This window comes from Moschus berezovskii, chromosome 2 (assembly GCF_049115385.1).
Source record: "Moschus berezovskii isolate FMDL1 chromosome 2, NW_MosBer_1.0, whole genome shotgun sequence".
NCBI lineage: Eukaryota > Metazoa > Chordata > Mammalia > Artiodactyla > Moschidae > Moschus > Moschus berezovskii.
Window position 1 is genome coordinate 98,057,594 of NC_142461.1, and position 21,911 is coordinate 98,079,504.

Below are 21,911 nucleotides of genomic sequence, written 5' to 3' on the forward strand. Positions count from 1 at the left end.
ATCCTAAGCAAGAAAAATAAAGTCAGAGGCATCAAACTTTCCGATTTCAAACTATAAAACAAAGATATAGTAATTAAAACAGCATGGTGCTGGAATAAAAATAAATACATAGAGCAAAGGAACAGAGTTGAGAGCTAGAAATATCCTCCACATAAATGGTTAACTCATATTTGACCAGGGAGCCAAGAAACTCAATGGGGAAAGAGGATTTCCTTAATAAATGATGTTGGGGAAACTGGATAATTGCATGCAGATAAATAAATCTGGACCCTATCTTACACTACTCACAAATATTAACTTGAATTGAATCTTAAATATAAGATATGATACCTAGAAGAAAACATAGGGACACATCTCTTTGACATTGATCTTCACAGTATTTTTTGGATGTGACACCAAAAGCACAAGCAAGAAAGAAAAAATCAGCAAGTGAGACTACGCTTGTGAACTAAAAATCTGCACATCAGAAGTAACAATAAAATGTCCAATTTATTTAGAATAAAAGATAAAATAGGATTTCTTTCTTTTTCCCCAACATTCATCTATGTCTTTCCAAAGATTGGAGTCAGTGTTTTATATTTAGGCCTTTTATTCACCAAGAACTCTTTTATAAATGATAAATTAGAGATTCAGCTTAAGCTTTTTGTTCAAATGCTTTTATTCTAACATCCTTTTTACTTAAAAAGTTGTCTTCACTGGTAAAAGATGCCCCATTCCCATATGTACATGAATACATTTCTGGGTCGCAAATTCATCGCTCTGTCTCTTGATTTTGTGCAGTACAATACTACTCTAATTCTGCTATTTTTAATATAGTTAATAACTTTAAGATTATATATAGTAAAAATATTCTCTCATATTAGCTATAACTAGCTACCTTCTATTAAGCTATTTATGATAATTAATTTTTTCTATCATTATAAACTGGAAAGGCAGAAAATAATTGCCAGAGAAAATTATACCTTTGAAACATCACTTATGCTTCATAGTTGTTTCATGGCCATCACAACAACACTGCCCTCCCCACCCACCCCCAAAGCAGAGTCCTTCTCCCAATTAGTATTCTGTGTTTCCTCATTCTCTATTTATGAACTTTTATCATTCTCTGCTAGAGTGTTTACTTCATTACAGTTGTGTTATATCCAGTTGTTTGTGCATCCAAATATTCAGACTGACAGCATCTAGAGGACAGATGCTACAAACAGGAATGCAACAGTTCAGGTATTTGTTGTCATTTGAACATAAAAGATTTTAATTTTGATGAAGTCCAATTTATCTTTTTTTTTTCTTTTGCTATTCATATTTTGTTGTCTTAAATACAAATTCATTGCCAAATATAAAGTCATCCAGAATTACCAATATAGTTCTTTTAAGACTTGTATGAATTTGGCTCTAGTTGTTAGGTCTTGTCTTTGAAAATTTTGAGTTACTTTTTGTATACGGAATGATAAGCACGCAATTTCATTTTTTTTGTGTTGATATCCAGTTTCCTATACCATTGTTGAAAACACAGTTCTTTCCCCATTAAATAGTCTTAGTCTTCTGGTCAAAAATCAGTAGGCCATAAATATATGGATTTATTTTTCTATTTTCAAGTCTATTCTATGTCTATCCTTTGTCTCATAATGTCTCAGTCACTGCTGCTTTGTAGTAATTTTTGAAACTTTTGTTTGTATTCCAATTTTTTATATCTTTTTCAAAGTTGTTTTGCTTATTCTGAATCCCTTGCAATTTCATATGAATTTTAACAACAGCTTGCCAATTATTAGAAAAAAAAAACTGTTAAAATTCTACAAGGATTGTGATGAAATTATAAATCAATTTGGGGAGTATTGCCATCTCAACAATATTTAATCTTCCAATCCATGAACATGGGATGTTTTTCCATTCACATAAATCTTCTGTTTCTTTCCACAAAGCCTTGCAGTTTTCAGAGTGTAAAAGTTGTACTTCTTTTGTTATATGTATATACACATATATCCTTATGAATTTTATTCTTTTTGATGCAATTGTAAATGATAATGTTTTCTTAATTTTATTTCCAAATTATTCATCAGAAGTATTCAGAAATACAATTGATTTTACATATATTCATCCCATATCCTAGCAATCTGCCAAACTCGTTAAAAATTAACAGGTTGTAGTGGATTCTTTAGAATTATCTATTAATCTAGATCATATAATCTGTGAATACTAATTGTTTCATTTCTTATTTTCAACATGTGTGCTTTTTATCTTCTTTCTTTTGCCTAATTACCCTGGATAGAACCTCTAATACAATGTTTAATAGAAGTAAGGAGAATGAACATTGTTTTCTTTTTATTGATTTTTAGGAGGAAAAAACTTTCAGTCTTTCACTATTATGCAGGATGTTTGCAATGGGTTTTATACCTAATTTTCATCAGGTTAAGGAATTCTCTTATCTTTCTAGTTTGTTGAATGTTTTTATCACAAAAAAGTGTCTGATCTGTTAAATGCTTTCTCTGCATTCTATGTTCTATTAAGATAAACACACTTTTTATTCTATTGATATGTTATATTATTACATTGATTTTCAGATATTAAGCTTAGCTTACATTCCAAGATAAATCTCACTTCATCGTGGTGTAACTTTTTTATATGTTGCTGATTTGGCTTTCAAGTATTTTGTTGAGGATTTTTGCTTTCATGTTCAGAAGATGTATTAGTCTATCATTTTCTGTTCTTATCGAGTATTTGTCTGATTTTGGTATAAGAGTAATACTGGCCTCATAGAGAGAGATGGAAAGTGTTCTCTCCTGTTTTTGTGAAAAGCTTATGAAGCATTGAAATAATTATTCTTTAGATAGTTGGTATAATCTACATGTGCAGCCATCTGGGCCTCGAGTTTTCTTTGTGGTGAAATTTTTGATTATCACATCTATTTCCTTAATTAGTATGCTGCTGCTGCTAAGTCGCTTCAGTCGTGTCCGACTCTGTGCGACCCCATAGACAGCAGCCCACCAGGCTCCTCCATCCATGGGATTTTCCAGGCCAGAGTACTGGAGTGGGGTGCCAGTGCCTTCTCCAATGCATGAAAGTGACAAGTGAAAGTGAAGTCGCTCAGTCGTATCCGACTCTTAGCGACCCCGTGGACTGCAGCCTACCAGGCTCCTCCATCCATGGGATTTTCCAGGCAAGAGTACTGGAGTGGGGTACCAATTAATTAGTATAAATAAGTTCAAATTTTCCATTTCTTTTTGAGTCAGTTTCAGTACTTTGTGTGTTTTTAGGAATTTGGCCAGTTCATTTAATTTATCAAATGTATTAGCGTACAATTTATAGTATCTCATAATTATTTTTCTCTATAAAGGTATTAGTAATGCTCCCTCCCCTTGGAGAAGGAAATGGCAACCCACTTCAGTATTCTTGCCTGGGAAATCAAACAAAAACTGATTTTTTTTCTATTTTTTAATTTTCAATTTTATTGTTAAAAACTTCCACAGCAACATTTTTTATTTTGTTCCTCCTGCTTACTTTACATTTAGTATTCTTTTTTCAGTGGTTTAATGTGGAAAATAATTTTATTGATTTGAGATCACTTACGGGTATAAATTTATCACTAATCACTAATTTAGGTGATTATTTTCTAACTTCTCTTTTTTTTATTTCTTCTTGGACCCTTTGGTTATTTAGGACTGTGTTGTTAAATTTCCACATGAATTTGAGCTTCTTAAATTCCTTTGTGTTATTTCTATTTTTGTTCCATTATAGTCAGAAAACTTACTTTATGTTATTTATATTCTTTTCAATTTATTTTATTTTTGTGGTCTCACATATTATCTATCAGAAAGACTGTTCCTCATGCTCTTGAGACAAATATGTTTTGCTTTTGTTGGTCAGGGTGTTCTGCAGATGCCTTTTAGGTCTAGTTTGCCATAAATGCTTTACTCAAGTATTCTATTTTCTTATTGATCTTCTGCCTATTTGGTCTATCCATTATGAATAATGGGATATTAAATCTCTGACTATTAGTGTTACATTGCCTATTTTTCCCTTTATTTCTATCTTTTTCTCCTTCATTGTATTTTGTATTCTGTTGTTAGGCAGATACATGTGATAATTGTCATATCGTCTTGATGGATTGATCCTTTTATCATTATAAATATCCCCATTTATGCCTAGTAATATTTTTAAATTAAAGTTTATCTTGTCTATGGTTAGTATAGCCACTCCAATTTTCTTACAGTTGATGTTTGCATACTGTATCTATTTTCATAGTTTACTTTTGAAAACAATTTTTACTTTGCACTCTAAAATATGTGTCCTGTAGACAGAATTAAACCAAACTTTTGTGTCCTATCTGACAATATCTGAATTATGATTAGAATCTATTTATATTTAATGTTAAGTGAAAGTGACTCAGTCATTTTCCACTCTTTGAGACCCCATGGACTATACAATCCTTGGAATTCTCCAGGCCAGAATATTGGGGTGGGTAGCCTTTCCCTTCTCCAGGGGATCTTCCCAAACCCAGGATCAAACCCAGGTCTCCTGCATTGCAGGAGGATTCTTTACCAGCTGAGCCCCAAAGGGAGCTATGTATTTTCCAGTAGTCATGTATGGATGTGAGAGTTGGACTATAAAGAAAACTGAGCGCCAAAGAATTGATGCTTTTGAACTGTGGTGTTGGAAAAGACTCTTGAGAGTCCCTTGGACAGCAAGGAGATCAAACCAGTCCATCTTAAAGGAAATCAGTCCTGAATATTCATTGGAAAAACTGATACTGAAGCTGAAACTCCAACATTTTAGCCACCTGATGCAAAGAACTGTCTCATTAGAAAAGACCCTGTTTCTGGAAAAATGAAGTCTGGAGAAGGGGATGACAGAGGATGAGATGGCTGGATGGCATCACAGACTCAATGGACATGAGTTTGAGCAAACTCTGGGAGTTGGTGATGGATAGGGAAGCCTGGCATCTTGCAGTCCATGGGGTCACAAAGAGTTGGACATGACTTAGCAACTGAACTAAAACTGAATATTTAATGTTATTGTTACAGATATAGTTAGGTTTAAATTTGTCATTTTACTTTTTTTTTCTATATCACTATCTGCCCTTTATTTTTCCTTTACTACATTTTTTTTGCATTAAGTAAATATTCTCTAATGGAGTGCTTGATGTAAGGCTTACCATATGCATAGTAATTTATAAGAAACATCTTCATATTACACAAACAATTTCAGTGAGATATGGAAACAGTATTCCTATATAGTCCAATTCTCTGTTCACTGTTTTGTGGTATTATTCTCCTACATACTACATCTATAATTATTACAAATCCAAGAATGCATTATGGAAATTATTTTCTATAACTTATACATTTTAAAGAAGCTATAATGTGAAAAAAACATGTTTTTATAACATTTGTATATTAAATTTCTCATCATTTCTGAATCATTTATCCTTGTTGATTGAAGTTTCCACCTGTAGTCATTTTATTGACCCAATACAGCTTTTCATCTACCCACTTCTTTTGTGCTATGGTAGGCAACTATAATATAGTTGACCCTTAAAAACGTGAGTTTTGTTTTTAACCTTCTCACTATCATTTGTCAATCTTATCATTTATTCTAATTAATTCAAGTTTCCATCTGCAGTCATTATATTAACACAATACAGCTTTGGATCTATCCACCTGTTCTGTGATGTTATTGTCAAATATATTCAGGTCAGTTCAGTCACTCAGTCGTGTCGACTCTTTGTGACACCATGAACTGCAGCATGCCAGGCCTCCCTGTCCATCACCAAATCCTGGAGTCCACCCAAACCCATGTGCATTGAGTTGATGATGCCATCCAACCATCTCATCCACTATTGTCCCCTTCTCCTCCTGCCCTCAATCTTTCCCACCATCAGGGTCTTTTCAAATGAGTCAGCTCTTCGTATCAGGGAGCCAAAGTAATGGAGTTTCAGCTTCAACATCAGTCCTTCCAATGAACACCCATGACTGATTTCCTTTAGGATGGGCTGGTTGGATCTCTTTACAGTCCAAGGGACTCTCAAGTCAAATATATTACTTGACCCTATAACAACAGGGGTTTTAACTGTGGGGGTCTACCTATGAATGGATTTTTTTTCAATAAGTATAAAATTGATCTTCCATATCCATGGATGTGGAATTCACAGATGTAGAGGGCCAACTAGAAGGAATTTGAACATGTGAGAATTTCATTTTCCACAGTGGGTCCTTAAAGTAATCCCAAAGGATATCAAGGGATATCTGCATATGTCTATATCTTATAGATATAACTTTCTCTCTCGTTCTCTCCATCTGTCTATATTTATATACATTTATAGATAGATATACGTTAACAATTTCTTTTAAAATTTGTAAGATAACAAAGTAGAACTATGAATTTATACTGTTCTTTATAGTTATATAGTTACTAGATTTTTATATCAATTTGAATTACTGTCTGAAGTCACATTTAACCTGAAAACTTCCTTTAATATTTTTTTTTGTAAAGTAAGTCTTCTAACAACAAATTCTCTTAAGTATTTTTTAGTGTATTTTTTTATATCTAGAGATGCATTTATTTCAACTTCATTTTTTCATTGAAATATATAGTTGATGCAACATATATATTATAGATGTACAATATAGTGAGTCACAATATTTAAAGGTTATACTCCATTTATACTTTTAAAATATTCACTATATATTTTATATAATATATCCTTGTAGTTTACTTTATATCTAATAGTTTGAACCTGTAAGTTCCCTACTCCTTTATTGCCCACTCCCCATTCCTTCTCTCCACTGGTAACTCCTAGTTGTTCTCTATAGTTGTGAGTCTCCCTTTTTGTTATATACATATATATATAATTTGTTGTATTGTTTATATTCCACATATAATTGAAAACATACAGTATTTATTTTTCTCTGTCTGCCTTATTTCACTTAGCATCAGTTCAGTTCAGTTCAGTCGCTCAGTAGTGTCCGACTTTTTGCAACCCCATGAATCACAGCACGCCAGGCCTCCCTGTCCATCACAAACTCCCAGAGTTCACTCAAACTCACCTCCATCGAGTTGGTGATGCCATCCAGCCATCTCATTCTCTGTCGTCCCTTTCTCCTCCTGCCCCCAGTCCCTCCTAGCATCAGAGTCTTTTCCAGTGAGTCAACTATATGCATGAGGTGGTCAAAGTATTGGAGCTTCAGCTTCAGTATTAGTCCTTCAAATGAACACCCAGGATTGATCTCCTTTAGAATGGACTGGTTGGATCTCCTTGCAGTCCAAGGGACTCTCAAGAGTCTTCTCCAGCACCACAGTTCAAAAGCATCAATTCTTCGGCGCTCAGCTTTCTTCACAGTCCAACTCTCACATCCATACATGACCACGGGGAAAACCATAGCCTTGACTAGATGGACTTTGGTTGGCAAAGTAATGTCTCTGCTTTTTAATATGCAAACTAGTTTTGTCATAACTTTCTTTCCAAGGAGTAAGCGTCTTTTAATTTCCTGGCTGCAATCAGCATCCGCAGTGATTTTGGAGCCAAAAAAATAAAGTCTGACACTGTTTCCACTGTTTCCCCATCTATTTCCCATGAAGTGATGGGACCAGATGCCATGATCTTAGTTTTCTGAATGTTGAGCTTCAAGCCAACTTTATCGCACTCCTCTTTCACTTTCATCAAGAGGCTTTTTAGTTCCTCTCCACTTTCTGCCATAAGGGTGGTGTCATCTGCATATCTGAGGTTATTGATATTTCTCCCGGCAATCTTGATTCCAGCTTGTGCTTCTTCCAGCCCAGTATTCCTCATGATGTATTCTGCATAGAAGTTAAATAAGCAAGGTGACAATATACAACCTTGACGTACTCCTTTTCCTATTTGGAACCAGTCTGTTGTTCCATGTCCAGTTCTAACTGTTGCTTCCTGACCTGCATACAGGTTTCTCAAGAGGCAGGTCAGGTGGTCTGGTATTCCCATCTCTTTCAGAATTTTCCGCAGTCCACTCAGTCAAAGGCTTTGACATAGTCAATGAAGCAGAAATATGCTTTTCTGGAACTCTCTTGCTTTCTCCATGATCCAGCGGATGTTGGCAATTTGATCTCTGGTGCCTCTGCCTTTTCTAAAACCTGCTTGAACATCTGGAAGTTCACGGTTCACATATTGCTGAAGTCTAGCTTGCAGAATTTTGAGCATGACTTTACTAGCGTGTGAGATGAGTGCAATTGTGCGGTAGTTTGAGCATTCTTTGGCATTGCCTTTCTTTGGGATTGGAATGAAGACTGACCTTTTCCAGTCCTGTGGCCACTGCTGAGTTTTCAAAATTTGCTGGCATATTGAGTAAAGCACTTTCACAGCATCATCTTTCAGGATTTGAAATAGCTCAACTGGAATTTCATCATCTCCACTAGCTTTGTTCTTAGTGATGCTTTCTAAGGCCCACTTGACTTCACATTCCAAAATGTCTGGCTCTAGGTCAGTGATCACACCATCGTGATTATCTTGGTCGTGAAGATCGCTGGCTCCCAGCGTGAAATCTTGGCGCCAGCTCTGAGCAGACAGACGCAACCGACCATGCGCAGAAGCCTGACCTAGAGGAGCTACCTCACGTCTGAGGCCAGGGGCAGCAACTGAGAGGAGTTACCTCTCGCCTGAGGCCAAGGGCAATGGCTGAGAGGAGCTACCACTCGTGAGGTCAGGGGGGGGCGGATGAGAGGACCTACCCCACGTCCAAGTGGCGGTGGCTGCACGGGCGCAGGAGGGCCAAGAGAAGCTACTCCACGTTCAAGATCAGGAGGGACGGCAGTCAGGAGATACCCCTCATCCAAGGTAAGGTGCAGTGGCTGTGCTTTGCTGGAGCAGCCTTGAAGAGATACAACACGACCAAGTAAGAGAAACCAAAATAAGATGGTAGGTATTTCAAGAGGACATCAGATTGCAGACACACTGAAATCATAATCACAGAAAACTAGTCGATCTGATCACACGGACCACAGCCTTGTCTAACTCAAAGAAACAGACATGCTGTGTGGGGCCACCCAAGACAGGCGGGTCATGGTGGAGAGCTCTTACAGAATGTGGTCCACTGGAGAAGGTCATGGAAAACCACTTCAGTACTCTTGCCTTGAGAACGCCATGAACAGTATGAAAAGGCAAAATGATAGGATGATGAATGAGGAATTCCCTAGGTCGGTAGGTGCCCAGTATGCTACTGGAGATCAGTGGAGAAATAACTCCAGAAAGAATGAAGGGATGGAGCCAAAGAAAAAACAATACCCAGTTGTGGATGTGACTGGTGATAGAAGCAAGGTCCGATGCTGTAAGAGCAATATTGCATAGGAACCTGGAATGTTAGGTCCATGAATCAAGTGGAAGTGGCCAAACAGGAGATGGCAAGAGTGAACGTAGACATTCTAGGAATCAGTGAACTAAAATGGACTGAAATGGGTGAATTTAACTCAGATGACCATTGTATCTACTACTGTGGGCAGGAATCCCTTAGAAGAAAGGGAGTAGCCATCATGGTCAACAAAAGAGTCCGAAATGCAGTACTTGGATGCAATCTCAAAAACGACAGAATGATTTCTGTTCGTTTCCAAGGCAAACCATTCAATGTTACAGTAATCCAAGTCTATGCCCCAACCAGTAACGCTGAAGAAGCCAAAGTTGAACGGTTCTATGAAGACCTACAGGACCTTTTAGAACTAACACCCCCAAAAGATGTCCCTTTCATTATAGGGGACTGGAATGCCAAAGTAGGAAGTCAAGGAACACCTGGAGTAACAGGCAAATATGGCCTTGGAGCACAGAATGAAGCAAGGCAAATGCTAATAGAGTTTTGCCAAGAGAACACACTGGTCATAGCAAATAACCTCTTCCAACAACATAACAGAAGACTCTACACATGGACATCACCAGATGGTCAACACCAAAATCAGATTGATTATATTCTTTGCAGCCAAAGATGGAGAAGCTCTATACAGTTAGCAAAAACAAGACCAGGAGCTGACTGTGGCTCAGATCATGAACTCCTCATTGCCAAATTCAGACTGAAATTGAAGAAAGTAGGGAAAACCACTAGACCATTCAGATATGACCTCAATCAAATCCCTTATGATTATACAGTGGAAGTGAGAAATAGATTTAAGGGACTAGATCTGATAGAGTGCCTGATGAACTCTGGACGGAGGTTCGTGACATTGTAAAGGAGACAGGGACCAAGACCATCCCCATGGAAAAGAAATGTAAAAAAGCAAAATGGCTGTCTGAGGAGGCCTTACAAAGAGCTGTGAAAAGAAGAGAGGCAAAAAGCAAAGGAGAAAAGGAAAGATATAAGCATCTGATTGCAGAGTTCCAAAGAATAGCAAGGAGAGATAAGAAAGCCTTCCTCAGTGATCAATGCAAAGAAATAGACAAAAACAACAGATTAGGAAAAAAAAAATCTCTCTTCAAGAAAGTTAGAGATACCAAGGGAACATTTCATGCGAAGTGGGCTCGATAAAGGACAGAAATTGTATGGACTGATGCTAAAGCTGAAACTGCAATACTTTGGCCACCTCATGCGACGAGTTGACTCTCTGGAAAAGACTCTGATGCTAGGAAAGGTTGGGGGTGGGAGGAGAAGGGGACGACGGAGAATGAGATGGCTGGATGGCATCACCGACTCTGTGGACATGAGTTTGAGTGAACTCCGGGAGTTGGTGATGGACAGGGAGGCCTGGCGTGCTGTGATTCATGGGGTCGCGGAGAGTCGGACACGACTGAGCGACTGAACTGAACTGAACTGAACTGAACAGAAGCAGAAGATATTAAGAAGAGGTGGCAAGAATACACAGAAGAACTGTACAGAAAAGAGCTTCACGACCAAGATAATCACAATAACATCATCACTGACCTAGAGCCAGACATATTGGAATGTGAAGTCAAGTGGGCATTAGAAAGCATCACTACGAACAAAGCTAGTGGAGGTGATGGAATTCCAGTTGAGCTATTTCAAATCCTGAAAGATGATGCTGTGAAAGTGCTGCACTCAATATGCCAGCAAATTTGGAAAACTCTGCAGTGGCCACAGGACTGGAAAACGTCAGTCTTCATTCCAATCCCAAAGAAAGGCAATGCCAAAGAATGCTCAAACTACTGCTCAATTGTACCCATCTCACACGCTAGTAAAGTCATGCTCAAAATTCTCCAAGCCAGGCTTCAGCAATATGTGAACCGTGAACTTCCAGATGTTCAAGCAGGTTTTAGAAAAGGCAGAGGCACCAGAGATCAAATTGCCAACATCCGCTGGATCATGGGAAAAGCAGGAGAGTTCCAGAAAAACATATTTCTGCTTCATTGACTATGCCAAGCTTTTGACTGTGTTGATCACAATAAACTGTGGAAAATTCTGAAAGAGATGGGAATACCGGACCACCTGACCTGCCTCTTGAGAAACCTGTATGCAGATCAGGAAGCAACAGTTAGAACTGGATATGGAACAACAGACTGGTTCCAAATAGGAAAAGGAGTACGTCAAGGTTGTATATTGTCGCTCTGCTTATTTAAATTATATACAGAGTACATCATGAGGAACGCTGGGCTGGAAGAAGCACAAGCTGGAATCAAGGTTGCCGGGAGAAATATCAATAACCTCAGATATGCAGATGACACCTCCCTTATGGCAGAAAGTTAAGAGGAACTCAAAAGCCTCTTGATGAAAGTGAAAGAGGAGAGTGAAAAGTTTGGCTTGAAGCTCAACATTCAGAAAACTAAGATCATGGCATCTGTTTCCATCACTTCATGGGAAATAGATGGGGAAACAGTGGAAACAGTGTCAGACTTTATTTTGGGGGGCTCCAAAATCACTGTGGATGCTAATTGCAGGCATGAAAATTAAAGATGCTCACTGATTGGAAGCAAAGTTATGACCAACCTAGATAGTATATTAAAAAGCAGAGACATTACTTTGCCAACCAACGTCTGTCTAGTCAAGGCTATGGTTTTCCCGTGGTCATGTATGGATGTGAGAGTTGTACTGTGAAGAAAGCTGAGCGCCGAAGAATTGATGCTTTTGAACTGTGGTGCTGGTGAAGACTCTTGAGAGTCCCTTGGACTGCTAGGAGATCCAACCAGTCCATTCTAAAGGAGATCAATCTTGGGTGTTCATTGAAAGGACTGATGCTAAAGTTGAAACTCCAATACTTTGGCCACCTCATGCAATGAGTTGAATCACTGGAAAATACTCTGATGCTGGGAAGAATTGGGAGCAGGAGGAGAAGGGGCCAACAGAGGATGAGATGGCTGGATGGCATCACCAACTCGATGGACATTAGTTTGAGGGATCTCTGGGAGTTTGTGATGGACAGGGAGGACTGGCGTGCTGTGATTCATGGGGTCACAAAGAGTCAGAGATGACTGAGCGGCTGAAATGACTGACTGAGGTCTCATTTGTTTATTTTGGCTTTTATATCCTTTGCTTTTGAAGATATACAAAGATTCTGAAAAAGATTTTAAAAAATATTGCTGCAATTTAGGTTAAAATGTTCTTCCTTTGTTTTTTTCTAAGAGTTTTATATAACTTGGTGTTACATATAGGTCTTTAATCCATTTTGAGTCTACTTTTGTACATAGCGTAGAGAATGTTCTAATTTCATTCTTTTTTCATCCTGCTGTCTAGTTTTCCCAACATCACTTATTGAAGAGACTGTCTTTTCTCCATTGTATGTTTTTGCCTCCTTTGTTGTAGATTATCTGACCATTAGTTCATGTGTTTATTTCTGGGCTTTCTATACTGTTTCAATGATTTATATGTCTTTTTTTGTGCCAGTTCCAAACTGTTTTGATTACTATAGCTTTATAGTATAGTCTAAAGTCAGGGAGTCTGATTTCTATCAGCTCTGTTCTTCTTTCTCATGATTGTTTTGGCTATTTGAGATCTTTTGAATTTCCATATAAATTTTAATATATTTTATTCTAGTTATGTGGAAAATGCCATTGGTATATTTGTGGGATTGCATTAGATCTGTAAATTGCCTTCAGCAGTATGATAATTTTAATAATATTGATTATTCCAATCTAAGAACATTGTATATCTTTCCATCTGTTTGTGTCATTTTCAACTTCTTTTATCAGTGTCTTTCAGCTTTCCAAGTCAAAACAATTTTGCAATTTTGCCTCATTAGGTAGGTTTATTCCTACCTAATCATTCTTTACCCATAAGTAAAAAAGAGACACAAGGAATTCTTTCTGGAATATTTTAGAGGGGAATAGATGAGAATATGCTAAACGAAAAAAAAATAACATGTTTTATTTGTTGTTCTTATCTGTAAAATAGTGTACAAAATTTAAGCAAAACCAGTTAAGAAGTTTGGAATCTCCTGGAGTTTGGATATGAGTTTGAGTAAACTCTGGGAGATAGAGAGGGTAGGGAAGTCTGGTGTGCTGCAGTTCATGGGGTCACAAAGAGTCAGACATGCCTGAATGACTGAAAAACAACAAATTAAGAAGCAATTGCTTAATACCTATATAGTCAAACCATAGTTCGGAGGTAAACAATTCCAGTTCTACTCTATTTCATTTCTATCATAAAGCACTTTCTCCATGCTTATTATTGAAAAGAATGTACACATTATCAAGTACAGAATATAACCTTTCTTTAATTGTTTTCTGTATGTGAGTATTATTTATCTAATAAGAATCTCAGTCTCCTAGGGAAAGAACTTTGAGATTTCTTGCTATCCCTCATGCTAGGCAACCTACAGTGCTTAGTGAAATACTCAGCATATTGAAGTAATCAATAAGCGCTTCTTGTTCGATTGACAATTGACTGAAGGCCTGACTGCTGTCTGCAATTTTACTACTGGCATTTTCTATATGTTTTCTAACTAGCTCTGGTGATAATACTTAATAGAGAGAGATTTCATTGTAAGTAACTATATCATCTTTTCAATTTTTCCTTGTGGTGACAGTGGTCATCCATGTCAGGCACAACAACCATGAGTTAAGAAAATAAAACCTTAAAGCAAAATAAATTCTTGAAAGACACTGCCTCAAAATAAGAATGGAGAAAGCAGTCCATGAGGTGTCCGCAAGACACCTTTAGATCCCCTCATACCTATTCAGTCTTCCAATCATACACTGTAGAATGCTAACCACAAAACAGACATATTGTGATTATCTGTAAACATCAGAGGATATAGCATCGAGCTGTATTGCCTCCACCAGGACTCTAAGCCGTAAACTTGTAAGTACATTAGAAGCCGACACTTAAGCAGACTTTGCTGAATTGCTGGCAGCATCAACATCTGATCGATATGCATGTTCACCAGCCAAGCTGACTAGTACATCTGTTCTGTGAAGAAACATACATTCTGCCTCTAGTACAATCAGTGTAATTAAAAATTAACATGCATTAATTGTTAGAGCTGATGTAAACAGCTGATGTTCCACTTAGCACTGTCTTCTGTACATATCATTAGGCAAAGCCAAATATTGTTAAGTAAACAGGCAGGGCTTACAAAAAGGAGAGAAATAGAAAACTAATTTCAACTAAATAAACTGACACTGTATTATAAGTCAAATTAAAACCATTAACCACATCCAGATTAGGCTCTGGATCTTCAGAGGAAAACAATTATAAAAGTCACATTTAATTATTTGGATCTTATTTTGGTAAATGTATTTAAACACAGTCTGAAATAGAATCAGTGTGTGCATGATACGCTAAGATCTCAGAAGAGCTGCAAAGAACTCTAGGAAAAGTATGATTCAGGATTGATTTATGGCTAAAACATTCCGTGAAAATGCATCATTCACAGCCACTCCAGTAACCAGCTTTCTCTGGGGAGACCCAAATCTGATGTTTAATGTTAAAAAGAGTCTATTTTCTTCTGCGTGCATCTGCATAACTGCCATCACTGTCAGTGGGAGTTACAGGCACACACTGAGACGAGAACATACATCTCCTGAGTTCAGTCTTGCCTGACTTTTTTTTTCTTTTCTGTAATGTTAGAGCAAAATGACTTCTCCATCTTGATTCAAAAGCAGAAAGAAAAAGGAAAAATAAAACAAACGAAAAAAAAACTCCAACAAGCAAATCTGTCCAGGGAGGTGCCTTCCCAACTCTTTACACATTGCCTGGGGCATTCAGCTGCTAGGGCCCCAGGCACTTCCTCCTCCCCTGAGGCTATCCTGCAAGGAACTTGCCTGTCACTCTCAAGTCCAATTTAAAAATAGCGTGAATCTGAATTTTGAGAATGATTTCTTCAGCTATTTCCAAACTCATGACGCTTGACTGAGTTTAAAAAAAAAAATTCCCAATAAATACAATCTTTGAAAAAAAGTGAAAACCACAGGGTGCTAGAGTCCAAAGGAGAAACTGATTTATGAAGAAATAACTAGGGAAAACATTGCCATACTACTCAGAATCAACCTTACTTGTTTTTATCATAATGACAAAGCCGTTAAAAAAGAGAATAAAAACATTAAAAATCCCTTAGTATATAGGCCTGCAATGACAAGACCTCCACTGTAACCATTCAGTGATGTGCTTGAAACAGTGCCTTTTATTCATAATTTTATTAAATTTGACTGCAAACTGATTTGGTGTATGTGTTAGGGAAGATATAAAACTGTTGAATCTACTTATAACAAACAACATTAGATGTGTCAAGGATCACAGGAATCAAAATGAAGCCTATAAAAGTTAAATAAGTTACATAAATTTAAGGCATGAATATAAAAGCTAGCTTATGAGCTTACGAGCTAGTTTATTCAAAACTGCCATCAACCTACATGCTTTAAACATAAAAGTTAAAAGTTAGTAGTTATAAATATTTGGGGAATTTAAAGTAAAACTTAAAAGACATCATCCTTGTAACAAAAAGATTTGATATCTATAAAATGTTAAACCATTAAATATCAATTTACTGTCTGAAAACACAATTTGCAAAAATTGTGGCATGATATTAAATACATTTTTCTCTTTTTTAAATTAAAAATTATTAAAAATTATTAGATAAATTATTTAAGCAGAATAATTTGAAAATGATGTCCCAGTTAATTAAAATTTCATATGTATCCAATGCATAGATTATGGATTAAAAAAGAAGTAAATATGCTTTCAAAAGAACCTATATTAAACCTTAAGTATTTCTTTGATTTTTTTTCAAATTGCTCAGAAAATCTTAATACTCTTACTGTACCTCAAACACATGGATATCTGGCCCCAAGTAGTCCCTTGTGAAGTACTGATAGGCTGTGCAATGAGGATAAACTTGTTTTTTATCTTGAAAATTTCTTTTTAAAATATTTCTCATATTGCTTTACTATCTTGACATTATTCATGCACACATACACTCAAACTCACACAAATTTAAACAATTCTGAAAAAAATCTGCCAAATTTTAGTTCTCCCTACATGTACAGTGAGTAGACAAGAATTTGCTAAAATTAAAAATTAAAAAAGATATTTACATCTTAACCTTTTGTTAAAAATTCAAAAATAAAGGCAACTTCTTCATTTAAAAAGAAAGGTAAGATGAAGAGAATATGTTGTTCATGAAAAGGACAATAATCCATTTTAATCCATTATCATTCATTTTTTCTATAACATTTTTATGAGGATATCATAAAATGGTATATTATAGTGAATCTTAAATTCTCTGTGTACTTACAATGATACATTTTCTCCAAAGATGAAAGTATGAATTCGTGTTATACCTTATATTCTGTACAGTCTATAGGAGGCTTTCAAAAATGTGTAAGCAACCAACAAATGTTTATCATACAAAAGAGAATAAAATATAGGAATATTACTTACTTGTTATTAAAACTTCATTAATACAGGATATCGTTTTTAATCTATTTCTCCTGTAAAATAGTAAACATCTTTAAAAATTGATATATTTCCTAATTGCTATCATTTTCTATGGTGTTTAATTTGGGAACACCTTATCATTCTCTTTTTCACTGTAGCATCAGGTCAAAGTATTTGTTGTTCATATTTGATTGTGCCTTCAGGTGATGGAAGTTTCAACAAATGATATGTATAATTAACAGTAAGAAACACATTCATCCTCAAATTCTCTATTTACATGCCTACCCACCAACAAATTTGCCAATGGGATTTGACAAACACAATGAAGAAACTGATATTCACTTTTTCTGTGTGCATATCACAATTCCCAGAGTCAGTATCACAGCTAATTAGACCTTTTATTTCTATCCTAAGAAATAAAACTCAGTTATCTTTGAGTCTTATCATCATTTGTTAATGATTGCCTTTTCTTGTTATAGGATACTTCAGACATTCACTTCTTTTCTCCCTCCCTTTGTCATATTATGAAACTATAATTGCAATCAGGACAATGCGTTTTCAAGCTGTTATTAAGCAGAAATAGCATTCCTCATGGTATCCCTTTGAAAGTGAAAGTGAAGTCCCTCAGTCATGTCCGACTCTTTGCGACACCATGGACTATAGCCTACCAGGGTCCTCTGTCCACGGGATTTTCCAGGCAAGAGTACTGGAGTGGGTTGCCATTTTTTTTTCCATTATTTATAAATGATGGGACCAGATGGTGGGTGCTACATGAGCAGTCCATCAGGAAGATTTGAGATGCCTCAGAAGAGGTCTGCAAAGGAGAGGTGAGAAGAAGTTAAGGATAATCTTTTTATTGTTTCGGCATTTCGATTTTCATTAGTGAAGAACTAGAAATCAGGTATCACTATTTATACTAAAGACAAGAAATCTCTCTAGCGCTGATACACCCTGTCACGGTCCTTAAAGAACCAGATCTTAAAACCACTGCCATTGTAATTCAAACTTTCAGAAACAGCTTCATTCAAATTTCCCAAACAGTAGAAAACAGTGACAGGGATGTATGCAGTCAGAAGCATTATCTGAAGATCAGTTCAGTTCAGTCGCTCAGTCGTGTCCGACTCTCCACGACCCCATGAATCACAGTACGCCAGGCTAGGGAAACTGAAATTCAACTCTCAGATATTTCTTATTCAATAACAAATTTAATGAGTTCATCAAATTAATCAACCAAGTTCATCTTGGCCCTTGAATCTGCCCTGAAGCCCAGCTGCTGCTGCTAAGTCACTTCAGTCGTGTCCGAGTCTGTGTGACCCCATAGACGGAAGCCCACCAGGCTTCCCCGTCCCTGGTATTCTCCAGGCAAGAACACTGGAGTGGGTTGCCATTTCCTTCTCCAATGTGTGAAAGTGGAAAGTGAAAGTGAAGTCGCTCAGTCGTGTTCGACCCTTAGCGACCCCACGGACTGCAGCCTACCAGGCTCCTCCATCCATGGGATTTTCTAGGCAAGAGTACTGGAGTGGCTTGCCATTGCCTTCTCCGGAAGTCCAGCTATGTTTCCTTAATTTTCTCTCTCCAAAGCTGTACATTGTAGGGACCACAGTTATTTCAGACTGCTTTCCTTGAATCTCTAACCATGCCCTTTCCTCTCAAGGGAGACTTTATCTCCTAATTCACAGAATACAAAGGAGGCAGAAAATAAAAACTGCCTTAAGATCCTGCCACTAACCCTACAAAATCCCTGTATCTTTACTGTTAGCACCTCTGTTGTGTGAAAATAGTAGAGTGACCCCTTTTTAAGGCCACTTTTCTGTTGGCATCTCGATTCTACCCTTTCTGACTTCTCAGAAAACCTTCTCTACCCACTTAATGTTTACTCCTTCCTAGTAGCCACATTTCTAGAAAATGTCATTTTGCATAATTGTTCTAGCCTTTTTAAATACTTTTTTATTAATTGCCAGTTTGCATTTTCAGAGGAGCAGATACAAAATTAAATGTGCAAGAAGAGATTTCTTGGGGGAAATACCTGTAAAGAAGAAAAGGAAGGGAGCATAGAAAGTAGGGAGAGCTATCAGATGTGTTGGAATGAGCCATTCCTGAGACATGCAAGAAGGAGGATTGGTTGGGAAAAGTCTCTAATGGTAGCAGAGATATAGGATCATTTCAACCTGGCCAATTGAGACACCTAGAAGCAAAGTTGCCCAGTTAAGGAATGCTGAGGCTCTCATAAAGGGATCTGTATTGCACTACCACTGTGCTCAGTCATTAGCCTTAAGCAACTAACGGGAAATACGGACTGGGCTCCAATGCTGGTAAATCCAGAAAAACAATGGTTGGATCATAATTCAGTTATGCTCCGGCAGCAGAATGCTAGAGAGAGCATTCTGTTCACAACACATTCAGTCTACTGAACTTTTCAATCATTCTCATGCAAAATTCCTATGGATAAAACCAATGAACTCTTTAGTCCTTAATTTTCTTGTTTTCTCTACTGCATTTGACACTAGACCACTATCTCCTTGAAGTCATCATCATTGATTTCTGTGACGCTACACTTTCCGGATTTTTCTCTTGAATATCTAACTCCCCCTTGGGAGGTTCCTGCTCTAAGAATCATAGCTAAAACTTTCCTTCCCATATTTCCAAAATTGGTAAATGTCACTATCATCTACTAAAGATGAGAGAGGCAACAAACTATACTATATTATTTGAGCTGTCATAACAAAATACGATAGACTAGTTTGCTTAAACATAAGAAATTAACTTTCTTAAATGTGCTGGCCAATTTAGTTCCTGACTAGGGCTCTTTCTGACATGTAGATTTTCACCTTCTCTCTATGTCTCACATGGCCTTTCTTATGGTCATACATGGAGAGAGAGAGAGGGAAAACTCTGATGTCCTTTCCTCTTCTTAAAAAGACATCAGTTCTATAGGATTTATACCCCATCTTTATGACCTCATTTAACTATAGTTGCATCCATAACATCCATATCTCCAAATACAGTGACATTGGGGCTTAAGGTCTCAATATACAGATTTGAAGGGGATGCAACTCGGTCCAAAACACTTTGATTTTTAACATAATACTTTCTTACCACCCACATTTGTTATAATGGAGCTTCCTAGGTAGCACAGTGGTAAAGAACCTGCCTGTCAATGTGGTCAGAATGCCTTATTCTGTTACAAGTGTATTGCAACTGCCCTGTTTCTCTCTTTTCCTAGATAAAGGAAATACGATGATTGGAATTACATCTGTGATATGCATTATTACAACACTGGAGATATAATAGTCAATAAATATGCCCAACATCCATTTTAGTAGTATGATTTTGGAGACGTTGACTTCTCCTATCCCTCATCAAACATATATTCATTTATTTAGCTACAAATTAGAACAGCTGAGTCAGGTCCTTCATTCTAACTCTAAAACCTTATGTTAACCTCTTTAGCCCTCAGCATCTTCATCTGGGGATATACCCCACATGTGAGTGTTGTCCTTCAGGTGAGTTTCTTTCTAAAAAAATAAAAAAATCCGCTGACCCACATGACCTCTAAAAACCTCTACCGTTCTAAAATACATTTTTGCTGGCCTAGAAAATATTGAGCTAAGGTAGATAATGAGTGTACACATTCAGTTCAGTTCAGTTCAGTTGCTCAGTTGTGTCTGACTCTTTGCGACCCCATGAATCGCAGCACGCCAGGCCTCCCTGTCCATCACAAACTCCCAGAATTCACTCAAACTCACCTCCATTGAGTCGGTGATGCCATCCAGCCATCTTATTTTCTGTCGTCCCCTTCTCCTCCTGACCCCAATTCCTCCCAGCATCAGACACTTTTCCAGTGAGTCAGCTTGTCGCCTGAGGTGGCCAAAGTATGGGAGTTTCAGCTTTAGCATCAGTCCTTCCAATGAACGCCCAGGATTGATCTCCTTTAGAATGGACTGGTTGGATCTCCTTGCAGACCAAGGGACTCTCAAGAGTCTTCTCCAGCACCACGGTTCAAAAGCATCAATTCTTCTGCAATCAGCTTTCTTCACAGTCCAACTCTCACATCCATACATGACCACGGGAAAAACCATAGCCTTGAGTAGACAGACTTTTGTTGGCAAAGGCATGTCTCTGCTTTTTAATATGCTATCTAGGTTGGTCATAACTTTCCTTCCAAGGAGTAAGCGTCTTTTAATTTCATTAGCATCACTCAGTTGCATCAAACAACTTTTTTGCTATAATTTCCTTTTCAAATAGTCTTCTTTGACTAATCCAATACTTAGTCATTCTTTTCCCTAGCTCTAGTTCCATGTTGATGTCAAACTGATGGGTTATGTCTCTGACCTTCAGCCTCAGTTCTTGGAGCTATCCAGTTTACCAATGAGCCAGGATTCTAGAGATGTGCTTAAGATATCTTCATTTCTCTTTCTCAGTTTCTCCATATGTAAAATGGGTATAGTAACAAGGTTTTCTACAGATATGATTAAGTGAATTAATTTTCTTAAAGTGCCTGGCACACAGCTTTATATAAAGCTGTCAATTATTATTATTAGTAAAAATTAGACCTTTCTTTCACTTACCCTGGCTTGATTTTTGGATTAACTACCTATCAACATGATTATCATAATCTTTCAACCACTTTTTGTTTCTCTGTGTTTTTTTTTTTTTTTTTTTTGTCTCTAGGCTTTTAATGTTTTCCTAGTCATTAGGTACCATGAAACTTCAATCTGTGTTTAATAATCCTAGAACTTCATCTTTCTCTTTGAATAAAAAACTTTTTTATTACCAAAACAAAATGAAACAAAATTCGTCCTGCTTAATCTTTTTTGCTTCCAACTTTTGCCCCCATTAATTCCTATTTGTACCTCACTATCCTTTTACCCTGTAGTATATGTAGCATTTTATAGTTTAAGTAATATATGAAAAGTGCTTAGTTGAACTCTAATTACTTTCTTCTGTCTACATTGTAATGACCATGGCCTAAGATCATTGAACCCTCTCAAATCCATTACAACTTTAAGGGAGGGAGAGTTTTCCTGCTGTTTGAAGATTTAGTTAAGGATTTATTAAAGATTATGCGGGAACTCTAGGACTTTTAGGGACAGAATATAAGCCTCCAACTGAAAGGTTGTCACCTGCCATTAGGCAGAAGCC